Here is a 9,951-nt window from a genome sequence, read left to right on the forward strand (position 1 = left end):
AGTGTTTACTAAGCTTCAAGGAAATACAATAGTCAAGGATAACTTTAGTATTTCTAGCTAGAGTGGCTACATAAATGGAGATGTGATTAACCAAGGTGGGGAATACAGGAAGAGCAAGTCTGACAGGTGGGGATTGGAGGTAAATGGTAAATGAGTTCCATTTCAAACATTTGAAGTCTGAAGGGGAACACAAAAATAAAGATTATTGTATATGAAAGCTACATAGAATGTGTGCATATGTCTGCATGTGTGTGTGTTTGAATAACTGCTGTGGCCTTCTATAATGTGTACTCAAACAACTTCAGGATCTAGAACTTGAAGCCACACTTCCTAAAATGTAATCAGTGGATCATCTTAATTAAAATCGCTAAGTTACTTGTTAAAATAAAATAGAGTTCTGGGCACCAACTTTGTGAAATATTTTGAGAATCATTGCTTTAAAGGGAAGTTTATAATCATCTTTGGCAGGATACTGCCATCCTCAGATATTTTTGATGCCTCATGGTTACCAATGGAATAAAATCAGAATGCATCAGAATTGGAATAAACCTTTGGGATTAGGATGCCTGGGTGGCTCAGTCGGACCTGCCTTTGGCTCAGGTCATGATCTAGAGTCCTGGGATCGAGCCCTGCATGAGGCTCCCTGCTCAGGGAGCCTGCTTCTCTCTCTCCCTCTGCCTCTCCCCTGGGTTGTGCTGTCCTTCTCTCTCTCAAATAAGTAAATAAAATCCTAAAAAAAAAAAAAAAACTTTGGGATTAGTTTAGTATAATCTTACAAATTTCCATTTTCTCTCTCTATATATATAAATATAAATAAATTCTACATATATATACATATAAAAAAGAAAAAAGTATATATGCTTTACTCTATTCCATTATCAGAAATATTCCTTGAAAACTACTCATTTTGTGGGTGTGTTTACATTAGGCAATTACCATTACTGCCAGTAGGTTTACAAACACACGCTACTTTGCATTGCACACACATTGTGAAGCCAGGCTTCTTTAGCCAAATTTGCACCCCACAACAGGCACTGGTTTAAGTCAGAGATGAAATTTTGTGCATTTGGTTGTTTCAACAATTGAATATTGCAACCACTGATAAGAGCATCTCCAATGTATATTTCAACTACACTGATATGAATTTCAACAAATAAACTTGAAAAGTCTCAAGTCCAGACACCTAAACTTGCTCATTTTCTCTCCTTATCCAGGCCAAGATTTTAGTGAGTCTAATGCCATTTGAATAATTACTCAATTTCAAAACAATCCACAAAAGAGACATAGTGATCCTAAATACATATGCAAAAAACAATAGAGATGCAAAATATGTGAAGCAAATATGGATAAAACTGAAAGAAATAGACAAACATTACCTTTGGAGACTTCAATATTCTTTTCTTACTAATTGACAAAACAATTAAACAGAAAATCAGCAAAGATATAGAATTCAACATAAACAGGATGATCTAATCAATATCTATAGAAACTCCACTGACAACAACAGAATATACATTATTTAGAAGTGCCTAGAGAATGTATACCAAGGTAGACCATATCCTGGGCCTAAAACAAACCTAAATAAGTTTTTTTTTAAGATTTTATTTATTTATTTGACAGAGAGACAGCCAGTGAGAGAGGGAACACAGCAGGGGGAGTGTGAGAGGAAGAAGCAGGCTCCTAGAGGAGGAGCCTGATGTGGGGTTCGATCCCAGAATGCAGGGATCATGCCCTGAGCTGAAGGCAGATGCCAACAACTGCACCACCCAGGCACCCCAAACCTAAATAAGTTTAAAATAATTTTTATATAATTTTTATTTTGTTATATTAGTCACCATACAGTACATCCCCAGTTTTTGATGTAGTGTTCCGTGATTCATTATTTGCATATAACACCCAGAGCTCCATGCAATATGTGCCCTCCTTAATACCCATCACCGGCCTATCACAATCCCCCGCCCCCCCTCCCCTCTGAAGCCCTCAGTTTGTTTCCCAGAGTCAACAGTTAAAAATAATTTAATCATACCAATTGTATTCTCCAATCACAATGGAATAAAACTAAAAATCAGTAAGAGAAAAATAACAGGAAAATCTGCAAATATTTGGCTACTAAGCAACATACTACTAAATAATACATGGATCAAAAAGGAAGTCTTATGGGAATTTATATAATACACTGAACTGAATGAAAATTAAAATACTGTAGATTAATCTCTCTCCTGGGAGAAGGACTTAAGATGGCAGAGGAGTAGGGGTCCCCTTTTTCAGCTGGTCCTGTGAGTCGAGCTGGATAGGTACCAGATCATCCTGAACACCCACGGAATCAGCCTGAGACTCAGGAAGACACATATGGATCTCAACAAATGAACATCTCCAGCGATGAGTATTGAGGTACTAAGCAGGGAGCAGTGAATCCGTGCACAGACATCGGAAGATTAAACAGAAGGGGGAGGGAACCTCCACATTCAGGCGCCGGGAAGCGGTAGTCACCTGCACTGGGGATAAGGAGGACTTGCCGACAGGCACCCTCGAGAGAGCAGACTGAGACCATGAGCCTGGGAACACACGCTACCAGTCTGAAAACCAGACCTCCGGAGTGCGCGGGAACCACACTGAAACAGAGTCCCGGGGCTGGTGGCTGGTGGTGTTACAAACACAAAGGACAGAGACATGCCAGCCCTGGGAGTGAGGGCTGGGATGCCAGCTGTGGGGCACACATCCCGGGATGCTGCAGGGTTTAACAACACCAACAGAGACAGAGTTAAAGAGGCCAGAAGAGCTCAGTGGAGAGCTGACTGTGATCGCTCTGTTCTGAGACAGAGGCTGGGATTCGGCCACTGCTGCTCTGACTCACAGAAGAGGCACAGAAAAGAGCCAGGGAAAGCCGCCAGAGAACAAAAGCCCGGAAATACCGGCTCACCTTGTCCCAGGGGAGAGGGAGACTCTACCCAAACAGTGTTGCCTGAGTATTAGCACAGCAGGCCCCTCTACGAGAAGGCAGGTTGAAAAATCAAGAAGCCCACATCCCTAAGGTCCTTATAAAACAAGTGCACACTGCCTGGGTCCTGGTCAATAATTTGGGTTCTGGACAAACCCGCAACCTCTCCTCATCAGAATGACGAGAAGGAGAAATCCCCCCAGCAAAGAAAAGACAATGAGTCTGTGACCTCTGCCACAGAACTGATGGATATGGATATAACCAAATTATCAGAAATGGAGTTCAGAGTAACATTGGTCAAGATGATGTATAGACTTGAAAAAAGTATTAACAAGAATATTAATGAGAATATAGAAACTCTAAGGGCGTAAATGAGAGTGAATCTGGCAGAAATTAAAAATGCTATGATTCAAATGCATTCAAATTAGATGCTCTGATGGCCAGGGTAAATGAGGCAGAAGAATTAGTTAGAGAATTGGAGGATGAGATGGTAGAAGAGAAAGTTAAAACAGAAACTTGGCTCAAAAAAATCCAATCTCAAGAATGTAAGTTACAGGAGATTACTGACTCAATGAAACATTCCAATGTCAGAATCATCAGCATCCCCGAGGGGATGGATATAAAGACAGGTCTAGAAAAGATATCTGAACAAATTGTAGCTGAAAAATTCCCTAATCTAGCAAAGGAAACAAGCATTCGTGTCCAAGAGGCAGAGAGGACCCCTACCAAGTTCAACCATGACAAACCTACACCATGTCACGTCATAGTGCATTTCGCAAATAATATCCAAGGATACAGTATTGAAAGCGGCCAGGGCAAAGAAATTTCTCATGTACAAAGGCAAAAATATCATGATTATGTCAGAGCTGTCTACACAGACCTGGAATGAGAGAAAGGTTTTTTTTTGGGGGGGGGGATTTATAAAGCTCTTTCAGAGAAAAATATGCAGCCAAGGATCCTTTATCCAGCAAGGCTGTTATTCAGAATTGATGGAGAGATAAAGACCTTCCAGAATCGCCAGACACTGACCAATTTTGTAACCATGAAACCAGCCCTACAGGAGATATTAAGGGGGGTTCTATAAAAGTAAAAAGGCCCCAAGCATGATACAGAACAGAAAGTCACAATCTATAGAAACAAAGACTTTACAGGCAACATGACATCATTAAAATCATATCTCTCAATAATCATTCTCAATGTGAATGGCCTAAATGCTCCCATAAAATGCCACAGGGTTGTAGATTGGAAAAAAAGACATGACCCATCCATTTGCTGTCTACAAGAGACTCATTTTGAACCTAAAGATACATCCAGACTGAAAGTGAAGGGATGGAAAACCATCCTTCAAGTCAATGGACGTCAAAAGAAAGCTGGGGTAGCAATTCTCAAATCAGACAGATTGGATTTTAAACTAAAGACTATAGTTTGAGATACAGAGGGCACTATATTATTCTTAAAGGATGTATGCAACAAGTGGATATGACAATTATAAATATCTATGGCCCCAACAGGGGAGCAGCAAGATACACAAGCCAACTCTTAACCAGAATAAAGAGACATATAGATAAAAATACGTTAATAGTAGGAGACCTCAACACTCCACTATCAGCAATAGACAGATCAGCTAAGCAGAAAATCAACAAAGAAACAAGAGCTTTGAATGCCAGACTAGACCAGATGGACCTCATAGATATATATAGAAAGCTACACCCCAGAAAAACAGAATACTCATTCTATTTGAATGCACATGGAACATTCTCCAGAATAGATCATGTGCTGGGTCACAGAACAGGTCTCAACCGATACCAAAAGACTGAAATTTTTCCCTGCATATTCTCAGACCACAATGCTTTGAAATTGGAACTCAATCACAAGGAAAAATTTGGAAGAAACTCAAACACTTAGAAACTAAGAACCATCCTGCTCAAGAATGATTTGACAAACCAGGAAATCGAAAATCAATTTAAACAATTTATGGAGACCAACGAGAATGAAAACACAACAGTCCAAAACCTATGGGACGCTGCAAAGGCAGTCCTAAGGGGAAAGGACATAGCCATCCAAACCTTACTCAAAAACTGCATTTTAGAAAAATCTAAAATGCAGTTTTTATATTCTCACCTCACGAAGCTGGAACAGGAACAGAAGAACAGGCCTAACCTACACACAAGAAAGCAGTTGATCAAGATTAGAGCAGAGATCAATGAATTAGAATCCAGGAGCACAGTAGAGCAGATCAACAGAACTAGAAGCTGGTTCTTTGAAAGAATAAATAAGATCGATAAGCCACTGGAAAGACTTATCCAAATGAATAGAGAAATGACCCAAATTAATAAAATTATCAATGAAAGGGAGAGGTCACAACCAGCAGCAATGAAATAGGAAAGATCATTAGAAACTTTTATCAAGAGCTTTATGCCAATAAATTAAGTAACCTGGAAGAGATGGATGCCTTCCTGGAAACCTATAAACTACCAAGTCTCAAACAGGAAGAAACTGATTTTTTAAACAGACCAATTAATTATGAAGAGATTGAAGCAGTAGTTAAAAACCTTCTGAAAAACAAAACTCCAGGGCATGACAAATTCCCCACGGAATTCTACCAAACATTCAAATAAGAAATAATACCTATTCTCCTGAAGCTATTTCAAAAAAAGAAAAAAGAAAAAAGAAACAGAAAGAAAACTACCAAACTCATTTTATGAGGCCAATATTACCTTCATGCCCAAACCAGGCAAAAACACCACCCAGAAAGAAAATTACGGACCGATATCCCTGATGAATATGGATGCCAAAATTCTCAACAGGATCCTAGCTAATAGGATCCAACAGTACATTAAAAGGATTATCCATCATGACCAAGTGGGATTCATCCCTGGGATGCAAGGGTGGTTCAACATTCGCAAATCTAGCACTGTGAAAGATCCTATCAACAAGAATAGAGTCAAGAATCACATAGTCCTCTCAATTGATGCAGAAAAAGCATTTGACAAAATACAGCATCCTTTCCTGATTAAAACCCTTCAGAGTGTAGGGTTAGAGGGTACATTCCTCAATCTCATAAAAACCATCTATGAAGAGCCTACAGCAAATATCATTCTCAATGGGGAAAAGCTGGGAGACTTTCCCTTAAGATCAGGAACATGACAAGGATGCCCACTCTCGCCATTATTATTCAACATAGTACTAGAAGTCCTTGCAACAGCAATCAGACAACAAAAAGGGATAAAATGTATCCCAACAGGCAAAGGTGAAGTCAAACTGTCTCTCTTCACAGATGACATGATACTCTATATAGAAAACCCAAAAGAATCCACCCCCAAACTACTAGAAGTTATAGAGCAATTCAGTAACGTTGCAGGATACAAAATCAATGCTCAGAAATCAGTTGCATTTCTATACCTGAACAATGAGACTGAAGAAAGAGAAATTAGGGAATCCATTCCATTGACAATAACACCAAAAATCATACATTATCTTGGAATTAACTTAATCAGAGATGTAAAGGATCTATATTCTAGAAACTACAAATCACTCTTGAAAGACATTGAAGAAGACACAAAAAGATGGGAAAATATTCCATGCTCATTCATCGGACGAATTAACATAGTTAAAATGTCTGTGCTACCCAGAGCAATCTACACGTTCAATGCCATCCCAATCAAAATACCAATGACATTTTTCAGAGAATTGGAACAAACAGCCCTTACATTTGTGTGGAACCAGAAAAGGCCCCGAATTGCCAAGGAATTGTTGAAAAGGAAAAACAAACCTGGGGCATCACATTGCCAGATTTCAAACTGTACTGCAAAGCTGTGATCAGAAAGACAGCATGGTACTGGCACAAAAACAGACACATAGACCAATGGAACAGAATAGAGAACCCAGAAATGGACCCATGGCTCTCTGGGCAACTAATCTTTGATAAAGCAGGAAAAAACATCCAGGGGAAAAAAGACAGTCTCTTCAATAAATGGTGCTGGGAAAAGTGGACAGCTACATGCAAAAGAATGAAACTTGACCACTCTTTCACACCATACACAAAGATAAACTCCAAATGAATGAAAGACCTCGATGTGAGACAGGAATCCATCAAAATCCTGGAGGAGAACATAGGCAGTAACCTCCACGACATTGGCCACAGCAACGTTTTTTAATGACACCTCTCCAAAGTCACGAGAAACAAAACAAAAAATGAACTTGTGGGACTTCATCAAGATAAAAAGCTTCTGCACAGCCAAGGAAATAGTCAAAAAAAACTAAGGGAGCCCACGGAATAGGAGAATATATTTGCAAATGACACTACAGTTAAAAGACTGGTATCCAAGATCTACAAGGAACTTCTCAAAGTCAATACACCAGAAACAAATAAATCATAAAATGAGCAGAAGATATGAACAGACACTTTTTCAATGAAGACATAGAAATGGGTAACAGACACATGAAAAAGTGTTCAAAATCATTAGCCATCAGCGAAATTCAAATCAAAACCACACTGAGATACCACCTTACGCCAGTTAGAATGGCAAAAATTGACAAGGCAGGAAACAACAAATGTTGGAGAGGATGTGGAGAAAGGGGATCCCTCCTACATTGTTGGTGGGAATGCTAGCTGGTACAGCCACTCTGGAAAACAGTGTAGAGGTCCCTCAAAAAGTTAAAAATTGAGCTACCCTATGATCCAGCCATTGCACTACTGGGTATTTATCCCAAAGATACAGACGTAGTGAAGAGAAGGGCCATATGCACCCCAATGTTCATAGCAGCATTGTCCACAATAGCTAAATCATGGAAGGAGCCGAGATGCCCTTCAACAGAGGCCTGGATTAAGAAGATCCAGTCCATATGTACAATGGAATATTACTCAGCTATCAAAAATAACGAGTTCTCAACATTTGCTGCAACATGGATGGCACTGGAGGAGATAATGCTAAGTGAAACAAGTCAAGCAGAGAAAGACAATTATCATACGGTTTCACTCATTTATGGAACATAAGAAGTGGGAAGATCGGTAGGAGAAGAAAGGGATAAAGAAGGGGGGGAATCAGAAAGGGAATGTAGCATGAGAGACTATGGACTCTGAGAAACAAACTGAGGGCTTCAGAGGGGAGGGCGGTGAGGGAATGGGATAGGCTGGTGATGGATAGTAAGGAGGGCACGTATTGCATGGTACACTGGGTGTTGTATGCAACTAATGAATCAGGGAACTTTACAGCAAAAACCAGGGATGTACTGTATGGTGACTAACATAATATAATAAAAAATATTATATTAAAAATAACAAATTTAAAAAATAAAATATTGTAGATTAAAACTTGCAAGACACACCCAAAGCAGTGCTGGGAAGAAATTTTATTGTGCTAAATGCATTTATTGGAAAAGAGGAAAAATCTTAAATTAATAATTAAGCTCCCACCTCAATAATCTTGTAACAGAAAAGAAAAATATAAACCCCTAACAAACAGAAGGTAGGAAATAATGAAGATAAACATTCATAAAAGTGTAAGGAAAAGGGGGTACCTGGGTGGCTCACTTGGTTAAGCATCCCGTTCTTGATTGTGGCTCAGGTCATGATCTCAGGGTTGTAAGATCAAGCCCCAGGTGAGGCTCTGTGCTGGGTGTGAAGCCTGCTTAAGATTCTCTCTCTCCCTTTCCTTCTGCCTGTCCTCTTTCTCTTTCTCTCTAAAGAAAACCAAAACAAAACAAAACAAAATAAAAAACTTGTCAATAAAATTGTGGGCAGAAAAACAGTGGAAAAAATTAATGAAACAAAGAACTAGCTCTTTAAAAGGGTGAGTAAAAATGAGAAATCCCTGCAAGACAAATTAAAACAAAAGGGAAGACACAAATTACCAATATCAGGAATTTAAAATAATATATAACTACAGATCCTATAGACATCAAAAACATAATACGGAAATATTACAAACAACTGCACACATAAATTTGGGAGCTTTGATGAAAGCCTGGTTTAATTAGAAAAATTAATCAATGTAATTCAACATATTAACAGAACAAGAAGAAACATCACACATGATCATATTAAATGACACAGAGAAAGCATTTGACAAAATTCAAACCTCGTTCATGATAGAAATTCTCAGAAAAGTAGTAACAGAAGGGAACTTCCTTAGGTTAATATTAAGCATCTACAAAAGCATCTATAGCTGACATCTTAATAGTGAAAGACAATGCTTTCCACTTAAGATAGGGAATGAAGCAAGGATCTATGCTCTTCCTACTCTTATTCAACATCATGCTGGAAATTCTAATCAGTCAATAAAGCAAGAAAAGAAAATAAATGGCATGCAGCTTGGAATGGAAGATATAAAACTGTCCTTATTTGCAGAGGACGTGATAGGCTACTTAGAAAATTCCAAGGAATTTATAAAAAGAATTAATAATTGAATTCAACAGGGTCTCAGGATATGAGAACAACATAAAAAATCAAGGGTATTCCTATTACTAGCAAAGAGCACATGGACACTGAAATTAAAAATATAATACCATTTACAGTCACTCGAAACTTAAAATACTTAGCCATAAGACCAACAAAACATATTTAAAACTATAACGATCTGATGACAAATCTTGAAGAAGATTTGAATGAATGAGGAAACATATCATTTATTGGAAGTCTTAACATAGTAAAGAAGTAAATTCTCACCAAATTAATCTATAGGTTAATTGCAACTCCCATCAAAATTCCAACAAGGTTTTTATAGATATAGATAATTCTGAATTTACATGGAAAGCTGAAGGAACTGGAATCTCTAGAATAATTTGAAAGAAAATAAAGTGAGAAGAATCAGTGTACCCAATTTCAAAACTTATATCCAAATATGTCTTTTTTTGGAAAAATGTTTATTCATGTCTTCTGCCCATTTCTTAGCTGGATTATTTGTTTTTTGAGTAATTACTCACCCATCAAAAAGATGCCATTTGCAATGACATGGATGGAACTAGAGAGTATTATGCTAAGCGAAATAAGTCAGTCAGAGAAAGAAAAATAC

Source organism: Ursus americanus, chromosome X, assembly GCF_024610735.1.
Source record: "Ursus americanus isolate L20-20 chromosome X, mUrsAme1.1.p, whole genome shotgun sequence".
NCBI lineage: Eukaryota > Metazoa > Chordata > Mammalia > Carnivora > Ursidae > Ursus > Ursus americanus.